We start from the raw sequence: 20,962 nt of genomic DNA, 5'->3' as shown, positions 1-20,962 counted from the left end.
CTTATCAAGAATCATCATCTCCTTCTTATTCATATCAAGAGCCAACATCTCCTTATTCATATCAAGTACCATCAGATCTTGAGCTTCTCATGAAAGAATTCATACATGATATAAAGACGAGTGTCAAAAATGTAGAGAAACATATGTAGTTGATTATCAAGTCCCAGGAAGAGGAACAAGCAAATTCCTTTCCAAGAGATATAATGCAAGATCCTATAGAAGAAAGTGAGGAAATCAATCAAAGAAGTTTATACTCCAATGAATTAGAGAACTTTCCACCCTCACACATGGAAGAAGAGGAAGATGCAAAAACAAAGGAGGAAGATGCACAAACAAAGGTGGTTGTAAGGGATGAAAATAATTATGGGAATCTACACTCCAATGAAGTAGAGACTAGCATAGATAGTGTGTTTATTGAACCATCAATTCAAAAAGTTCTTGATGAAGGGTACACTCTAACCACCACACAACACTCAAATTTTAAAATCAAAGAAGTGAAGGAAACCAAGGAAAGCACTGAAAAGAGGATTGTGACCAAGAAACCGAAGAAAATATCCATGAAAAAGAGAAGGTCAGAAAAAAATAATCCAACCTCTACACCAACAAGCAAGGTGAATCAAGTTAATCACAATAAAAGAAAGCTTGTTTGGAGGAATTTATATCAGGGGGCACTAATTTTCACCTCTCCCCCCTTGGAGACATTTCTTTTAACCAACTGGAAGAAGAGAAAGAAAATTCAACAATCAAGTGTCAAGCTAGTGACATTAAAGAAGCGCTTGTTGGGAGGCAACCCGATAATTTCGTATCCTTAAGTGTGTTCTGATCAAGCAACTATTTTAGAACAGGAACCGAACACTTCGGAAAAAAAAAAGAAGAAAGGCCGAAAGTTAAGCTGGAGTTGTGCAGGAACTATGCCTCGTGCACCAGCTCACCCACGCGTACGCGTACCAGACGCGTACGCGTCACTCTGGTTCCTGGCAATCCACACGGGAGCACACATGGCGCGCACGTGTGCCTTGAAAAATCGACGTAAATGGGTGCATGGCCGAAAGTTGTGCTGGTCTCATATTTAAATTTAAATCAAAGAATGTTGATGTACAAGGAACAGGGATTTAGAGAATTGTTATGACTTCTCTGAAATAAACAAAAATTTAATCCTTGAAGTAAAAGAAATAGCAAAGAAAAAAAAAGGATATAAAAGCAAGGTCCAAGGCTCTAAGCATCAATTACTAGGGAGGTCAGACATCATTAAAAGCTCAAAGAGTTCTTTCCCTAGTCATATGCTTGTGGTGTTCTTATATCAAGTAATCCTTGAGACAAAACATTTAGAGTCGAGATCAATTGCAATTAACAGAGTATGCCAAAGGCTTTGAGCACCACTGTCTCGGAGTAACTGAAAGGAAAATCGAAACTTAAAGAGAGTTCCCCAGTTAAGTGCTTGTAGTGTTTCTGTGTCAAGTGAAGCTTGAGACAAAATATTTAAAGTCACGGCTAGGCTCAAGGTGCAAAGCACCAAAGAAAAGAAAATCAAAAGAAAAATTGCTGTGTTCAAGGGTTAAATTGAGTTACAAAAGATCAGAGAATTCGTAATATTATCCGGATTCTAATTCCGAATGACAGTAACATCCTTCTAATTCAAAGGAGAATGGGATGCCAGAACTATTCAGGACTACAGTTATAAACCCCACTATAAGAAGAGACATGAGTTTAATCGAACTCACACTCTCATGCAAATTCACATCATAAGCCTATATAAGTTTAGTTGCTTGAGGACAAGCAACAATTCAAGTTTGGTGTTGTGATGCGTGAGCATCTTTCCTATCTTTTCCTAGTGAATTTGCACTTAATTTATTGAGTTTAATCAAGAATTAATTATCTTTTAGCCACTATAGATGCTACTTTGAGTATTGTACAATTCTGTTTATTTTAGGTAGCATTTGGTTGGAGTTGATGGAGCTTCCGCAGAAAATAAGAAGAAGGCTATATAGGGCAGCAATGACTTAGAGGATGGAGAGGAACCTTGCACAAATGGAAGGAGCACAAGAATTAAAAGAGTTGACCAGCGAGGAGCGACGCGTGCGCGTACTTGACGCGTGCGCGTGATTCGGAGCTTTCCATGGCGACGCGTGCGCATATCTGACGCGTACGCGTGACACGCGAAGAAGACCATCGACACGTACGCGTGACTGACGCGTACGCGTGACATGCGCCACGTGCAGAAAACGCAGCAAACGCTTATTTCTATTAATTCTGATTTAAACTTTACTTTATTTAAAAATAGGAAAATATATTATTTAGTTTTAGAAAATACATTTTTAATTAATTAGGATTATATATAAAAGAGAAAAGAAACTTCTCTTCTGGGGGGAATTCCATTCGAACATTATTCCATTCGAATTCACAATTTAAGAGAATCCTAGTTTTTCTCTCTAAACCATGAGCAACTAAACCTCCACTGTTAAGGTTAGGAGCTCTGTCTATTGTATGGATTGATTCTATTATTTTTCTATTTTAATTCATGTACTGATTTATAATTCAAGAATTGTTTTCGTTCTTTATCTTATGAAATTGGGTGGAACAAAAGTATGACCCTCTTTCTAATTGAGTTCTTGTATAACTTGGAAAAGCTCTTTACTTGAACAACAGCTTGAAAACAATTTCTCCTAAATTCTAATTATCTGGACTTAACGGGATACGTGACATATAATCCTCTTATATTTGGATAATTAGGATTTCTGTGGCATATAAACTAGAATTGAACTTCACCCCCTAATTGGAATTAATTGACCAAGGAATTGGCAGTCGATGAAAGTTAGAGGAGACAAGAAAGGTCTAAGGAATTAGGGTCTAGCCACATATAGTTTGCCATGAATTAAATCTTGCATGATTAAAATAAATTAATAAAAAAAATCAATCCGGAAAATAGATAACTCTGAAGCCTTAACTACTTTCTCCATATTGTTTTTCCAACTTATTTACTTGCATGTCTTCTAATATTCTGAATTTACTATTTAATGCTTTTGAACTCTCAAACATTATTTTCTGCTTGTCTAACTAAGTAAATTAATCAACCATTGTTTCTTAGTCCTTCAATCCTCGTGGGATCGACCCTCACTCACCTGAGGTATTACTTGGTACGACCCGGTGCACTTGCCGGTTAGTTTGTGGTTATAAATTCCGTATCAGCACTCCTCTGGAGTGTCTGAATACTACATAGCTTTGACAGCATTTAGCATGAACTCATCCTCATTGACTCTCAGGGTTACTTCCCCTTTTTGAAAGTCAATAAGGGTCCATCCTGTAGCTAGGAAGGGTCTTCCTAGAATGAGAGATGCACTGTTGTGCTCATCCATTTCTAGTACCACAAAATCTGTGGGGAGAGCAAAGGGTCCAACCCTAACAATCATGTCCTCAATCACGCCTGATGGAAGCTTAACAAAGCTATCAGCAAGTTGAAGACATATGCGGGTCGGTTTACCTTCGTGAGTTAAACAGAGCTTCTTTATTAGTGATGCAGGTATTAGGTTAATACTTGCTCCGAGATCACATAGGGCTGTCTTTGTGCAGGCATCCCCTAAGGTGCATGGTACATAAAGCTCCCAGGGTCTTTGAGTTTCTCTGGTAACCTCTTTTGGATTATTGCACTGCATTCTTCAGTGAGGAGGATTGTTTCTTCCTCTCTCCAATCCTTCTTATGACCTAAGATGTCTTTTATAAACTTATCATAAGAAGGTATCTGCTCAAGAGCCTTTGCGAAAGGGATCTTGATCTCAAATGTCTTGAGATAATCCGTAAAGTGGGCAAACTGCTTATCTTTTTCCGCTTGATGGAGTTTCTAAGGAAATGGCATTTTGGCCCTATACTCATCAACCTTATTTGATGTAGGTTGAATGCCTATAGAATTAGAAGAGGGTTTACTGGCCTGTTTAGAAGGGGTCTTATCAGCACTTGTACGTGTCTGACCATCTCTATTTGGGCGTTAAACGCTAGGGATGTTGCCCCTTTCCTAGCGTTTAAGATCAGGAATGCTGCCCCTTCTTGGTGTTCAATGCCAGGACTATTGTCCCCTCTTGGGCGTTCAACGCCAGGAGCGCTGCCCCCTTCTTGGCATTGAATGCCAATGACATTCCTCTCTGGGCATTCAATGCCCTCAGAGGTGCCTTGGTCTGCAGGCTGGTTACCTTCTGTCAACTGTTCCTCTCCTAGTTTTCTGTTGTACTGAGGTTGGGTGTGTAATGTTTTCCCACTCCTTTGTTGAATAGCTTGACATTCTTCTTTTATCTGTTTAGATAATTGCTACCTTGTTTGGCTCAGTTGTGCTTCTATATTTCTGTTAGAAGTATGAGTTTCTCGCAAAGTCTCTTGCAATTCCAGCAAAAGCTGTGCAAGGGCGTGAAGCTGCTGAGTCTATAGGCCATTTTGTTATGGAGGGTTAGATTCAGCAGATATTGTCTTAACCTCTCCTTTCAGGGAGGTCTCATCAACCGAGTACAGATGCTGGTTTGTGGCAACTGTCTCAATAAGTTTGTGAGCTTCTTCAATTGTGTTCCTCATATGTATAGAACCACCAGCAGAGTGGTCTAGAGACATCCTAGCCATGTCTGTTAGGCCGTAGTAAAAGATGTTCAATTGCACCCATTCTGAAAACATTTCAGTGGGGCATTTCTGTAGCATTCTTCTATACCTCCCCCAGACATCATGAAGAGATTCATTATTCTCTTGCTTGAAGCCTTGGATATCCAGCCGTAACTTGGTTAACTTTCTTGGGGGAAAGTATTGATTCATGAACTTGTCTACCAGCTGCTTCCAAGTTTTCAAGCTGGATTTGGGTTGGTTATCTAACCACCTCTTCGCTCAGTCTCTTATAGCAAAGAGAAAGAAGAGCAGTCTGTAGACATCCTGATCCACTCCCTCAGTGTGTACTGTGTCAATAATTTGTAAAAAATTGCTAAAAACTCAGAAGGCTCTTCCTGTGGAAGTCCAGAGTACCGACAGTTTTGCTGTACCAGAGTAATGAGCTGAGGGTTTAGCTCAAAATTACTTGCTCTAATGGGGCGTATACTGATACTTCTCCCATAGAAGTCAGGAGTGGGGGCCGTATAAGACCCCAAAGTTCTTCTGAATTGTTCATTTCCATTTGGATTCATGGTGAAGAAAAGTAGGAGAATTCTAATATTAAGAAGTAAAAAGGAAAACTAGAATTAAAATATTTTTGTTTTTATTTTAATTATTAATTGAATTAAAAAGATTTGAAAATTGAGTGTGATTTTCGAAAAAGAAGAGGGATGAATTAGTTAGGAAGTTTGAAAAAGAGGGAAAATAAAGGAGAGTATTAAAGAGATACCAAATTTTTAAAATTAAAATAAGATTAAACAAATAACTAATTAAGAAAGATTTGAAAATAAGATAAGATAAGAGATTTGAAAATGAATTGATTTTAAAAAATTTTAAATTTAAAAATTGGAAAGGAAAACTCAACAAGATAAGAATTGAAAAGATTTGAAAAGGATTTGATTTTGAATTTTGAATTTGAAACAAGATAAGATAAAGATTTGAAAATAAGTTGAAAAGATAAAGATTTACTGCACGAAATTGACTCCGCAAGTTTCGCACAGATACACCGACAAGTACAGCAGGTCGTCCAAGTAATACCTCAAGTGAGTGAGGGTCGATCCCACGGAGATTGTCGGATTGAACAAGCAATGGCTATCTTGTAGAACTTAGTCAGGCGGATAGGAAATATAGTTGTTGTGAGAAACACATAAAAACAGAATAAATAAAGATAAAACTACTTAATTGGTGTGAAATCAATGATGAGAGAACGGTCGAGGCTTCGGAGATGCATCCTCCTTCTGGATCAACTTTTCTCACTGTCTACTTTAACTTCTGATGATTCATTCCATGGCAAGCTGTAAGTGATTAACACCAGGTCAGTGGTCATTAATCTCCTCTACTTCAAATCAAACGCCAGGTCAGTGGTCATCCAATTTGAATGAGGGTGAAGCTCTTGCAGTCCATTCCATTGGTGATCCTACTCAAAGCGCCACAGACAAAGTCGGATCTTCCGGATCAGAGAACACTGCTTCATGATTCTAGCCTATACCACAAAGGCCCTAATCGCCCCGTACCTCAGGTAAACTGATATCTCCAAGTCCCCAATGAAGTCGTGGAATAGCCGTCTAAGAGATGTATAATCAAGCTTGTGGTTCAGTACTATCCCATCAAGGACTCGCAAGAACCCATATAGAATAGGGATGACAGTCAAGTTACACTCCTAATTCATTAGGATGAAGAACGAAGATACATCTTAGAATAGAATTAAGCATAGATTGAAAGAGAACTATGATATGATTAATCCATAGAAATCAACAGATCTCCTAACCTTAACCTAGGAGGTTAGTGATTCATAACTTACAGAAAGTAATGAAAGGTTCGAATGGGGGAGGAAGATGATCCTAAACAAGGGTGATCTTCTCCTTTAAATACTAATCTAATAGCTAGGGTTTAGAGAAATAAGATAAACTAGTCTTGTAGTGCAAAAATCCACTTTCTGGGCTTACTTGGTGAGTGTTTGGGTTGAGCTTGAGTGAAGCCATGAGTTGGTACTCCCTTATGGGCGTTGGACGCCAACTTTGGACTCCTAAATAGGCATTGGATGCCAGCTGCTCCCTTTTAGGCGTCCAACGCCAGGAATAGGGTTGGTGGATGGCGTTGAACGCCAGTTTTGGGCCTTCATTTCCAGAGAAAAATATAGACTATTATATATTTCTGGAAAGCCCTGGATGTTAACTTTCCATATCCGTTAAGAGCGTGCCATTTGAACTTCTGTAGCTCTAGAAATTCTCCTTCGAGTGCATAGAGGTTAGAATCTGACAGCATCTGCAGTCCTTTCTCTGTCTCTGAATCAGACTTTGCCAAAACTCCTTAATTTCAGTAAGAAATTACCTGACATCATCATAAAATACAAAAACTCAAAGTAGAATCCAAAAATATGAATTTTGCACTAAAACCTATGAAAATATAATAAAACTTAAAAAAAACATAATGAAAACTATATGAAAATGATGCCAAAAAGCATATAAAATATCCGCTCATCACACAACCAAAATTTAATAACACAACAATTATTAATCTATTTGTAATTATTTACTAAGATTTATAGGCATTTATAAATTAATCCTTTAATTTTAAAAATGTATCCTCTACCTCAGTTCATCATAATTAAAATAAATAAATGATGCAATCGTGAAGGTGGCAGCTAGCTGGACTACACCAACAACGTAGCAGCTTTGTCATCCGCCATCAATCAGCGTTACCGGCAGCAACAACTTCCAAACAGAACCAGCAACAGCTTCAAACAATTCCATGGCAGCATCAACACCAATACTCAAGATAGTTGTAGTAGAAAGAAAAGAGAAGTAAAGTGGCAAAAAGTTTCAAGAATGGAAGAATGGGAACCAAAATGGAATGATGGTGCTATCAGAGACAACATTAGTGGCATTTCCTTTTATGCTCGACAGTAACAGAACGATGACTCCAATGGCGGCGTGCAACTTGTCAGCAACCCTGGCAGTGGCGAAGGACCCCTTCCTCCTCTCTTATGCTTGTCAAAACTCACCCCTGTTCTCCCTCACGTCCAATCTTCTCCTTTTCACATCTCCTCTTCACGGTGATCCCGGTGGCGAAGGAGACCGCCGTACCCTCCTCCATCCTCTCTTCTCTCTTTCTTCTTCTTCCTCTCTCTACACATTCTAATTCTCGCGTCTCTCCCTCTCTGCTTCTTCTTTCTTCATTTCTAGGTGAGGATGAGTGAAAGGAGAATGTGTGTGTAGGAGTGAAGAGAGCGATATGCATATTTTGTTAGTGATGTGAGTGTGACGAGTATTTGTGTGCGTGTATCTGAGTGAGTGGTGTGAGGAGTATACGTGTTAGATAATAGCGGTGTGTGTAAAATAAGGAACTTAGTGTTACGATTAGGAAAAATATGCACTGGTAGTATAAAAATTTTACAAAATTTTTGGAATAAGACAATAATTTAGGATTACAATATAATACTATAAAATTACTTTGAAAACACAAAATTTTTATTCATCAACATACCAATAAGTTCAAATAATTATTTCTAATTTAAATTTTAAAATGAATAAGTTAATCATCTTTTATAAGATATAATTTAAACCCAAAATATCAAATACTTCAATTTTTTATCATTTTTCAATTATTGAAACTTTAATTTCAATTATACAAAATATCCAAACAATAATAAAAATTATATAAGATTATTAATTAATTTAAACTGAAATTGTCATAAAATCAATTTAATTAACTTTAATAAGATGGTTTCTAAAAATAAAAAACTCAAACTAATGTCATAACTTATTTTTAATTGAATTTTCAAAAATAAGGGATGTTACATATACAATAGTCCCTTCCCGTATGCAAGCATTAATTTGGCAGGATCATTGATGGTTAGACTCAAAAGTGAAAGCTCAAGGGATCTTCACAATGGTACAAGCAGATTCGACCATTAGCATAAGAGTTTTGCGAAGATCTATTGAGAATCACTTTAGTTACAAAGTATCTTATCAAAATGTTTGTCTTGCAATGCAAATAGTAATCACTAGAATATAAAAAGATTAGGAGGAATCATACAACAAGCTTCTCAAGTAGTTATTTGAAATGCAGATGTACTTACTTGATATGATTCATTACATTGCCTTTGGTTACATATGCAATTTTAAATGATGTTATGTTCTAACAGTTGTTGTAAATTAGATACTTGGGTTTAACTTGTAACCTAACCAAACCACGGTGATGATGACAGTGCTATGTTTCATTAGGTGTTCTGGATATTTTCACCTTGTCTTGAGACTTTCAAGCTTTGTAAATCACTTATCTCCATTGATAGTACTCATCACTTCTATGGTAAATATAAAGGCATTATGCTTATGGCTATTGTCCAAGATGGTAACTTAAACATATTTTCTATTGTATTTGCAGTAGTTAAAGGGGACAAAGGAGGCTTGGTCATTTTTTTTGTCTTACCTCAGGCAACAAGTCACACCCTAGCATGGCATCTTGGTAATTTCTAACAAGCATAAGTCAATTAATTCTACACTGAATGGTGATGGGAATGGCTAGCAAGAACCCCATCCCTTCTAGGCCTTTTGTACATGATATATTATGGCCAACTTCATAAAATACTTCAAGAACAAAGACTTGAAGAACATACTTGTCAATGCAACATATTCAAAATCACGTAGGGAGTTTGCTCACTACTTTGGTAGCTGGGAGTAGAGAACATGGCTATCACTAACTGGCTAGAGAAAATGTCATATTCACACTAGACACAGTATATTAATGAAGATCATCAGTTCAATCACATGACCACAAATATATCTAACTCCATCAATGTTGTGATGAAGGCCACTCATAATCTGCCAATAACCACTTTTGTCAAGTCAACATACTTCTGATTGGGGGAGCTTTTTTCAAGAAAAGACATAAAAGCTCAAGCATGATTTCAAGTAAAGGTTGAATTTTTGCAAACACTAACGAAGCATATGATGGAGCTCAGGCTGATAACACTGGGAATAATCAAGTTGATCAAGAACCAGCTGACTAAAACCCATAAGATGTACAAGTGGCATCATCTAGTGATTGAGGTTTGTATCTGCATCAATTGCTGGCTGTAAAAACTATTTCATACAGGATAGCTCAAGGTTAGATAATCTTCAGGGATGGCACTTGTAAATAGCAACTCCCTGATATCCTCATTTGTGTGTTCCTCTGCTCTATAGAGGTTAACGACTACTGATGACAAGTCATCTTAGCCTAGTTTCACTAGCCTTTTTCTTTTGTTTTTAATTGATTTATGCACTTTCTTGAGCCATAAGCAAGCCAATTGGGTAGATTTTCATTCTTCCTTTGATTTAATCAACCATAGATGAATTAATTCAATTTCATGAGGATTTGTGCTATAATTGCCACATATTATGAAAGAATGACAAACTCATGATTTTGAGCATAGCTTTGATGTGTTTGGTTGATTAATGATAGGTGAAGAAAGCTTGGAGAAAGGTTGAAGCAAGAAGGAATGGCTAAGAGGAAGAGAGGACAAAAAGTTTGAGCAAAAGTTTGCCTCAAACTTTAGCTCAAACTTTTGGAATAAGTGAAAATGAACCAGGGAGCAAAAAGCTTGACCAAAAGTTTGCCTCAAACTTTTGGGCAAAAAGCTTGAGCAAAAGTTTGCCTCAAACTTTTTGGCAAACTTTTGGGAGAAAAGCTTGAGCCAACGTTTGCCTCAAACTTTTTGGCAAACGTTGGCATCACAAATCAACACCCTGGAGAGCAAAAGTTTGCGCCAACGTTTGCCCCAAACTTTTTGGCAAACGTTGGCGCCATGAACAACACACCATGGAGAGCAAAAGTTTGCGCCAACGTTTGCCTCAAACTTTTTGGCAAACGTTGGCGCCATGAGTGTGCAAGGGGAGCCAACGTTTGAGCAAAAGTTTGACCCCAAACTTTGGCTCAAACGTTGGTAGCAGCAAGGATGGGGTGGCTGATACGAAAAGTTTGAGTAAAAGTTTGCCTCAAACTTTTACTCAAGCTTACATGATTCCAAACCCGGTTCACTTCGGTTCTTCTCCAAACTCCAAGAGCAATCAACCAAGGCCTCTATCAACCCAATTCCATCAAGAGCAAAGGCCCAATTGAAGGCTTGAAGACCATTTGAAGAAAGTGTATAAATAGCATAGGATTTAAGTTTTTTGGGAGTTTTTCTTTTCGGTTTGGATGTAGTGCACTTAGTAGAGAGCTCAACTTTACATTTAGCATTGTTATTTTAATTCAAGAGAATTTGGGAGGAGAATTGATCTCTCTTCTTCCTTGTTCTTGCCCAGCACTCTTTACTTTTCTTGTCTTGGATCTTGGGTTGGAGAATTGAAGGAATTCTGTTTCAATCTCATCCTGAGATCTCTCTGTTTAATTTTACTGTATAATTGAATTTCCATTTCTGTTACTTGCTTCTTCATCTACTTTCTCTGCAATTTACATTTCCTTTGCAATTGCTCTTGTTGGATCTAGGAAGGCATTGAGATCTAGACTTGGTTATCTAGTCTCTTGGGTCCTGAGATCTGAATTATCATTTTACTTTCTCTGTTTAATGCTTTTCATGTTCATTTACATTTCCGTTTTAGATCCGGTTCAATCCAAGCCATCTTCTACTCTTCTGTGTGTTGAATTTTACTTTTTCTTGTTTAATTTCTGCAAATCCAATTCCCAATTCCCTTTATAATTCAAGCCATTTACATTTCTTGCACTCTAAGATTCTGCAATTTACATTTCTTGCGTTCTAAGCTTCTGCTCTTTAATTTCTTGCTCTTTAAGATTCAGCACTTTAAATTTCAGTTCTCTTTAATTTCATGCAATTTAAATTCTGCAAATCACAAATCTCTCAACCAAATCTTGATTCGCTTGACTAAATCAACCACTAAACTAAAATTGCTCAATCCTTCAATCCCTGTGGGATCGACCTCACTCCCGTGAGTTATTATTACTTGATGCGACCCGTGCACTTGCCGGTGAGTTTTGTGTTGGATCGTTTTCCACACATCAAGTTTTTGGCGCCGTTGCTGGGGATTGATTAGATTGACAATGATTAAGTGAGGTGGTGATCTAGATCTAGCATTTTTATTTTCTGTTTCTCTAATCTTTGACTAACACGCTAACTGTTTGAAATTTTGCTTAAACTAAACTTCGTTCTAGCAATAGACTGAAGAGTTACTGGTGGTGTTTCTTGTGTTTTGTTTGTATGTCAGGTACAGGAAGATCCATTCCTGTTTTATCTGAAACTGACCAGAGAACTCTTAGAAGGTTGAGAAGAGCTGAAAGAGGGAAAAATATTGTTGGAGAGAAAGAATCTGAGGAAGAATATCACGAGATGGAAGGAGATCCATCTAATCCAGGAGGAGGGGTTAACAATAACCCATAGCAGAGGAGAGTATTGGCCTCCTATACCTTTGCAAATGCTAGACATTGTGGAAGCAGCATTCTCACCCCTAATGGCAATGCAAATAACTTTGAATTGAAGCCACAACTCATTACATTGGTTCAAAACAACTGCTCCTTTGGGGGAGGACCATTGGAGGATCCAAATCAACATCTATCTACCTTCTTAAGGATTTGTGACACTGTCAAGTCCAATGGCGTGAATCCTGAAACTTACAAGCTTCTGCTGTTCCCGTTCTCATTAAGGGACAAGGCCACACAATGGCTTGAAACTTTTCCTCAAGGAAGCATCACTAGTTGGGATGATTTGGTGACTAAATTTCTAGCCAAATTCTATCCACCTCAAAGAGTCATCAGACTGAAAACTGAGGTGCAAACATTCACACAATTGGATGCTGAAAATCTGTATGAAGCATGGGAGAGATACAAGGCTCTGCTGAGGAAATGTCCACCAAAAATGTTCACTGAGTGGGACAAGCTACAGAACTTCTATGAAGGACTCACTCTAAAGGCTCAAGAATCACTTGACCACTCAGCTGGAGGATCATTGCAGCTGATGAAAACAGTAGAAGAAGCTCAAAATCTTATTGACATGGTGGCCAACAATCAATATTTCTTTGCTCACCAAAGAAATCACCAACCATCACAAAGGAGAGGAGTAATAGAGCTAGAAGGGGTGGACTCAATCTTGGCTCAAAACAAGATGATGCAGCAGCAAATTCAACAACAATTTGAACAAATGGCCAAGAGGATTGATAGCCTCCAAGTTGCAGCAGTTAACACAAGCCAACCATCATCCACATGGGGGCAAAATGAAGAAACTCAAGAAGAATAACAACAAGAGCAAGTACAGTATATGCACAACCAAGGACCAAATGAAGTGTATGGTGATACATACAATCCATCCTGGAAGAACCACCCAAACCTCAGATGGGGAGATAATCACACCCAAAACCAACAACCATGGCAGAGGAACTCAAACCAAAACAACCCAAGAAGCAACCAAAACCACAACCAGCAGCAAACTAACCAGAATCCCTATAGAAAACCTCAAAACAACTACCCCAACCCCAACCAGTACCAATCCAATAACCAATCCACCAACCAAAATGCCTACCATCCACCATCCACATCTCACAACCCACCACAAGCATCACCTGAATCTCAAAGACTCACTAACTTGGAGACCTTGATAGACAAAATGTTGAAACACCAGGAAATGACAACCAAGAATCATGAAGCCTCCATAAAGAGCCTAGAGAGGCAAATTGGGCAGATCTCCAAACAGATTTCTGTTGAGAGACCTTCAAGCTCATTGCCGAGTGACACAATCCCAAATCCTAAGGAAGAATGCAAGGCAATACAATTAAGGAGTGGGAGAACATTGGAGAGCAGCAAAAGACCACTAGAAGAGGAAGCCAATGATAATGATGCAATGGCAAGCAAGCAAGTTTCAAAGCAAACTCCAGAAAAGGAGGAACAATCAAAAATTCCAAAAAAGGGGAATGAAGCAATTGAAGAGCCAACAAAGAATCAAAAGCAACAAGCAGAGAAGACCTTTGTACCTCCACTGCCATATCCCCAGAGATTCAACAAGGAGGCAAAGGACCAACAATTTCACAAGTTCCTTGAGACTTTCAAGAAGTTGGAGATAAATATTCCCTTGGCTGAGGCACTGAAGCAGATGCCCCTATATGCCAAGTTCATGAAGGAGCTAATCAACAAGAAGAGAAGTTGGCAAGAAAAGGAAACTATCATGCTCACTGAAGAATGTAGCGCTGTGATCCAGATGGGTATCCCACCAAAGCTCAAAGATCCAGGGAGTTTTATAGTCTCATGCACCATAGGCAATATAACATTGGAAAACGCCCTGTGTGATCTAGGTGCCAGCATCAACTTGATGCCTCTATCATTGATGAGAAAGCTTGCCATAGAAGAAATTAAACCCACCAGGATGTCATTAGTCATGGCCGATAGATCAATCAAGACACCTAATGGTATTGTGGAGAATTTACTAGTGAAGGTTGGAAAGTTTATCTTCCCCGCAGACTTTGTAATCTTAGACACAGAAGGGGAAGGAAGCAGCTCAATCATCTTGGGGAGACCATTTCTAGCCACAGCAAGAACCACTATTGATGTGGAGAAGGGAGAAATGACCTTCAGGGTGCATAATGAACAAATGGTAATCAATGTCTTCAAATCAATGCAACACCCCTCAGAGCAAGAAAACTACATGAATGTGGATATGATAGAAGGGCTGGTAGAAGAAATGTTTGAAGACGACTATTTGGAGCATCAGAAAGAACAAAGAGAGGAAGTGATAGAAATACTCATTGAAGACAAGAAAGAGGATAAACCAAAGGAGTTGAAACCTCTCCCTCCTCACCTCAAATACGTGTTTCTTGGGGAAGCAGAGGCATTACCAGTGATTATAAATTCCTCTTTGAACATGGATGAGGAAGCAAGGTTGATTGAAGTATTAAAAACTCACAAAACGGCCTTGGGGTGGACAATTGAGGACATCAAAGGCATCAGCCCTGCTATTTGCATGCATAAAATTTTATTGGAGGAAGAATCAAAACCTGTGGTTCAACCTCAAAGAAGACTCAACCCAACCATGAAAGAGGTGATTCAAAAAGAAGTGATGAAGCTATGGAATGCAGGGATAATTTTTCCAATCTCAGACAGCTCTTGGGTGAGTCCGGTTCAAGTTGTGCCAAAAAAGGGAGGAATGACAGTCATCACCAATGAAAAGAATGAGTTGATCCCCACTAGGACAGTGACTGGGTGGAGAATGTGCATAGACTACAGGAGATTGAATGATGCAACAAGAAAAGATAATTTTCCTTTGCCATTCATCGATCAAATGTTGGAAAGACTAGCAGGCCATGCTTATTATTGTTTCCTGGATGGGTATTCGGGTTACAATCAAATAGTGGTGGACCCCAAGGATCAAGAGAAGACCTCCTTCACATGCCCATTTGGAGTTTTTGCCTATAGAAGGATGCCCTTTGGGCTGTGCAACGCCCCAGCCACTTTTCAAAGGTGTATGCTTTCTATTTTTTCTGATATGGTGGAAAAATTTTTAGAAGTCTTCATGGATGATTTTTCTGTTTTTGGCAATTCATTTAACACTTGCTTGCATAACTTAACTCTTGTTTTGAAAAGATGCCAAGAAATTAATTTGGTGTTGAATTGGGAAAAATGCCATTTCATGGTTTCGGAAGGAATAGTTCTTGGGCATAAAGTGTCATGTAGAGGTATAGAAGTTGATAAAGCTAAAATAGAAGTTATTGAAAAACTCCCTATACCTGTTAATGTGAAAGCAGTAAGAAGTTTTCTTGGGCATGTTGGCTTCTACAGAAGGTTCATCAAAGACTTTTCAAAAATAGCAAAACCATTGAGCAATTTACTAATGAATGATGTTCCCTTCATTTTTGATGATAACTATAGACATGCCTTTGAAACTCTCAAGAGAAAGCTCATTACAGCACCAATCATCACACCTCCTGATTGGAATTTACCTTTTGAACTTATGTGTGATGCAAGCAACCTTGCTATTGGTGCTGTACTGGGGCAAAAGAAGGACAAATTACATCATGTCATATATTATGCTAGCAAAGTGTTGAATGAAACACAGAAAAATTACACCACCACTGAAAAAGAACTTTTAGCAATTGTATATGCATTTGATAAGTTTAGACAATACTTGATCGGTTCAAAAGTTATAGTATACACTGACCATTCTGCTCTCAAGTATTTAATGTCTAAACAGCATTCAAAGCCAAGGCTTATTAGGTGGGTGTTGCTGCTACAAGAATTTGATATTGAAGTGAGGGATAGGAAGGGAAGTGAAAATCAAGTAGCAGATCATCTATCAAGAGTGCCACAAGAAGCTAAGCAAGACAAACCACATCAAGTCAATGAGAACTTCCCTGATGAACATCTCTTCCAAATTCAACAAACACCTTGGTTTGCTGACATAGCAAACTACAAGGTAGGAAGGAAGATACCTCAAGAATTTTCCAAGCAACAAATGAAGAAATTACTCAATGAAGCAAGGAAGTTCTTGTGGGATGAACCTTTTCTATTCAAGAGATGCTCTGATAGAATGATTAGGAAGTGTGTCCCTGAAAGTGAAATGAAGGATATACTATGGCATTGCCATGGCTCAGCATATGGTGGACACTTTAGACCAGAGAGAACAGCTGCAAAGGTATTACAGAGTGGGTTTTATTGGCCAACCATCTTCAAGGATGCCAGAGAGTTTGTTCACCAATGCAATGAATGTCAAAGAACTAGAGGATTAACAAAGAGAAATGAGATGCCTCAAAACTTCATCCTGGAAGTGGAGGTGTTTGACTTATGGGGCATTGATTTCATGGGACCTTTTCCTCCTTCCTACTCTTTCAGATATATCCTGGTGGCAGTAGAGTATGTATCAAAGTGGGTGGAAGCCATAGCCACAACCACCTGTGATGCACAGATCGTCCTCCAATTCCTTAAAAAGCACATTTTCACAAGATATGGGGTGCCCAAGGGGCTGGTTAGTGATGGTGGTGGTCACTTTTGCAACAAACAGATGGAGAAACTCCTCCACAAATATGGAGTAATCCATAAAGTAGCCACACCTTACCACCCTCAGACTAATGGCCAGGCTGAACTCGCAAATAGGAAACTGAAGAAGATCCTAGAGAAAACAGTGGGAAGCACGAGAAAGGATTGGGCTAGGAAGTTAGAAGATGCCTTATGGGCATATAGGACAGCGTACAAAACCCCTATTGGCAAGTCACCCTTTCAGTTATTATATGGCAAATCCTGTCACCTCCCTGTAGAGCTGGAACACAGAGCTTTTTGGGCCACTAAACTCCTCAACCTTGATTCCCAAGCTGCAGGAGAGAAAAGGTTGTTACAACTAAATGAGTTAGATGAATTCAGGCTAGAAGCCTATGAGAGTGCTAAGATATACAAGGAAAGAGCTAAGAGGTGGCATGATAAGAAGATCACAAAGAAGGAGTTCAAGCCAGGACAACAAGTGCTCCTGTATAACTCAAGGCTTAAGATCTTCCCTGGCAAACTTAAGTCTAAGTGGACTGGCCCGTACTTGGTGACAAATGTTTTTCCTTATGGGAGTATTGAATTGCTAGATGAAGCAAGAAAGAGTCAATTTACAGTAAACGGTCACAGAGCAAAGCTGTACTTGGGAGGACAATGGGATAAGGAAAAAGAGGTTCAGAACCTACAACCTTCTTGAAAAGAATTGAAGAATGTCAAGCTAATGACAATAAAGAAGCGCTTGTTGGGAGGCAACCCAACCTGAGGTAGTTTTCTTTTCATAGCCTTTTCAATAAAAATGTTGAATAATTGGTATGCATTGCAAGGAGCTAAGTTTGGTGTTGCACACCAAAACAATTTAAGGGAGAATGAAGGATTCTAAGTTTGGTGTTTCACCAAAACCTCATTTGAAAAGCACATTCTCACCTCCTGCACAATACTAGCTCTAAGCAATCAAACAGGTTATTCACTTACTTAACTGATTTCTAGTTTTAATTTCATAACCTTTAGTAAGGAAACAAGATTTTACATATAGTCAACCTGTTGCATCAGAGAAAGTGGCAAGGAATTAAGTTTGGTGTTCCTACACCAAATCAAACCCAAAAGCCACACTCAATTCATGCATACTAACCAGTCACCTAAGGGCTTGAGAAGCAAGCAACTTTTGAGAATGCAGGGAACTCACTACAATTTGAAGACACTATGCATCATAACTCAAAAGGGCCCAACAGAAGGAAGAACAAAGGAACTGCAAACCAATAGGTGGTATCTACACTTAACTCTTACTGTTGAAAAATGCTTTGACTTGTGTCTTGCTAAAGTGTTCATCTAGTACAAGTAGAATCACTCTTAAAATAAGTAAGCTAGCCTATGTGTGTGCTTGCGTGTTTACTTTCACTGAACAAAAAGCATGCTTTGTCCCCTGCATCTTTAATTCAATAAAAGAAATGTTTGAATGTGAAGTAAGATAGTTCTCTGTTAGATAGAAGTACAATAAAAGTAAGTGGTGGTAAGAATGTGTGATTGCATAATAGCTCACTTTTAATGAATAAGAGAACTAGGATGTCTCCTCTTAAGTAGAAAGTGGCCTACTGTCTATGAATCTCAATCAAATAAAAATCCTTGGTTAAAAAGAAAAACAAAAAAAAAAGAGAAAAGAAAAAGCCAAAAATGACAGCAGAACAAAAGAAAAACAAAAAGAAACAAAGTTAGACACCAATAGCTTGAACCTTAGAATATATGCCTGTGGTGTCTTTGTACTAGGATCTGCTTGGATTATTAAGCTCTTTGGAGTGCATCAACACTTGGTGACTTGGGTTAACTAACCCGGGATCATCAGCTGAAAATCCACTATCAAGAGCAACCTAACTACAAGGCATTTAGTAACCCAAAGAGGTGCTGGGCATCAATGTTTTAAGAAGGAATGTGAGCCAAGTGTCTATAGTGAATAATGTGTCAAGTATAAAGAAATCAATGAACTTGTTACACATGACACTCAAATAAAGCTTATGAACAAAATAATAGCCAAGGATAAAGGAATAATGAGAGGTCATAGCAGTGTGTTGCTTGATGCTTGAAGAAGACTTTCTAGGCCTAAGAGTCAATAAGAAGTGAGTGTTTACAAATCCACATAAAACCCCATGAACTACCAATAATACTCTGCTAGCATGAACATCATCTTCCATTTCATTCTTTCTTCTCAATAAATCTTTTCTTGCTTGAGGACAAGCAAGCTTTAAGTTTGGTGTTGTGATGACAAGTCATCTTAGCCTAGTTTCACTAGCCTTTCTCTTTTGTTTTCAATTGATTTATGCACTTTCTTGAGCCATAAGCAAGCCAATTGGTAGATTTTCATGCTTCCTTTGATTTAATCAACCATAGATGAATTAATACAATTTCATGAGGATTTATGCTATAATTGCTACATATTATGAAAGAATGACAAACTCATGATTTTGAGCATAGCTTTGATGTGTTTGGTTGATTAATGATAGGTGAAGAAAGCTTGGAGAAAGGTTGATGCAAGAAGGAATGGCTAGGAGAAAGAGAGGACAAAAAGTTTGAGCAAAAGTTTGCCTCAAACTTTAGCTCAAACTTTTGGAATAAGTGAAAATGAACCAGGGAGCAAAAAGCTTGACCAAAAGTTTGCCTCAAACTTTTGCACAAACTTTTGGGCAAAAAGCTTGAGCAAAAGTTTGCCTCAAACTTTTTGGCAAACTTTTGGGAGAAAAGCTTGAGCCAACGTTTGCCTCAAACTTTTTGGCAAACGTTGGCATCACAAATCAACACCCTGGAGAGCAAAAGTTTGCGCCAACGTTTGCCTCAAACTTTTTGGCAAACGTTGGCGCCATGAACAACACACCCTGGAGAGAAAAAGTTTGCGCCAACGTTTGCCTCAAACTTTTTGGCAAACGTTGGCGCCATGAGTGTGCAAGAGGGAGCCAACGTTTGAGCAAAAGTTTGACCCCAAACTTTGGCTCAAACGTTGGTAGCAGCAAGGATGGGGTGGCTGATATGAAAAGTTTGAGTAAAAGTTTGCCTCAAACTTTTACTCAAACTTTTACTCAAGCTTACATGATTCCAAACCCGGTTCACTTCGGTTCTTCTCCAAACTCCAAGAGCAATCAACCAAGGCCTCTATCAACCCAATTCCATCAAGAGCAAAGGCCCAATTGAAGGCTTGAAGACCATTTGAAGAAAGTGTATAAATAGCATAGGATTTAAGTTTTTCGGGAGTTTTTCTTTTCGGTTTGGATTGAGTGCACTTAGTAGAGAGCTCAACTTTACATTTAGCATTGTTGTTTTAATTCAAGAGAATTTGGGAGGAGAATTGATCTCTCTTCTTCCTTGTTCTTGCCCAGCACTCTTTACTTTTCTTGTCTTGGATCTTGGGTTGGAGAATTGATGGAATTCTGTTTCAATCTCATCCTGAGATCTCTCTGTTTAATTTTACTGCATAATTGAATTTCCATTTCTGTTACTTGCTTCTTCATCTACTTTCTCTGCAATTTACATTTCCTTTGCAATTGCTCTTGTTGGATCTAGGAAGGCATTGAGATCTAGACTTGGTTATCTAGTCTCTTGGGTCCTGAGATCTGAATTATCATTTTACTTTCTCTGTTTAACGCTTTTCATGTTCATTTACATTTCCGTTTTAGATCCGGTTCAATCCAAGCCATCTTCTACTCTTCTGTGTGTTGAATTTTACTTTTCCTTGTTTAATTTCTGCAAATCCAATTCCCAATTCCCTTTATAATTCAAGCCATTTACATTTCTTGCACTCTAAGATTCTGCAATTTACATTTCTTGCGTTCTAAGCTTCTGCTCTTTAATTTCTTGCTCTTTAAGATTCAGCACTTTAAATTTCAGTTCTCTTTAATTTCATGCAATTTAAATTCTGCAAATCACAAATCTCTCAACCAAATCTTGATTCGCTTGACTAAATCAACCACTAAACTAAAATTGCTCAATCCTTCAATCCCTGTGGGATCGACCTCACTCCCGTGAGTTGTTATTACTTGATGCGACCCGGTGCACTTGCCGGTGAGTTTTGTGTTGGATCGTTTTCCACACATCAACTACTCTGGCCTGTTGATCTACTTTCTTAAGCCTGGGATATTCCCTGCCAGGTTTGCTTTCTCGAGGGTCTAAATTTTGTAAATCGCCATCCTCGGCCTAATACAACTATGGATCCTCTAGAGTGTAAATAGGTAGATCATCCAATATGCGTCTAACAATGTGATCCTACTTGCTACCCAAATCAAGAAACACTAAATATGCTCACTAGAAGTACCATCATAAATACTATTATGACAGACTTAGATCAAAGTTGTGATATAAGTGCAAGTGATGGTTATTCCGAGCCTGCCACATGTCGTACTAACCCTACAAAACGTTT

This window comes from Arachis ipaensis, chromosome B8, assembly GCF_059453495.1.
Source record: "Arachis ipaensis isolate K30076 ecotype BB chromosome B8, ASM5945349v1, whole genome shotgun sequence".
NCBI lineage: Eukaryota > Viridiplantae > Streptophyta > Magnoliopsida > Fabales > Fabaceae > Arachis > Arachis ipaensis.
Note: the sequence above shows the minus strand (reverse complement) of the source record.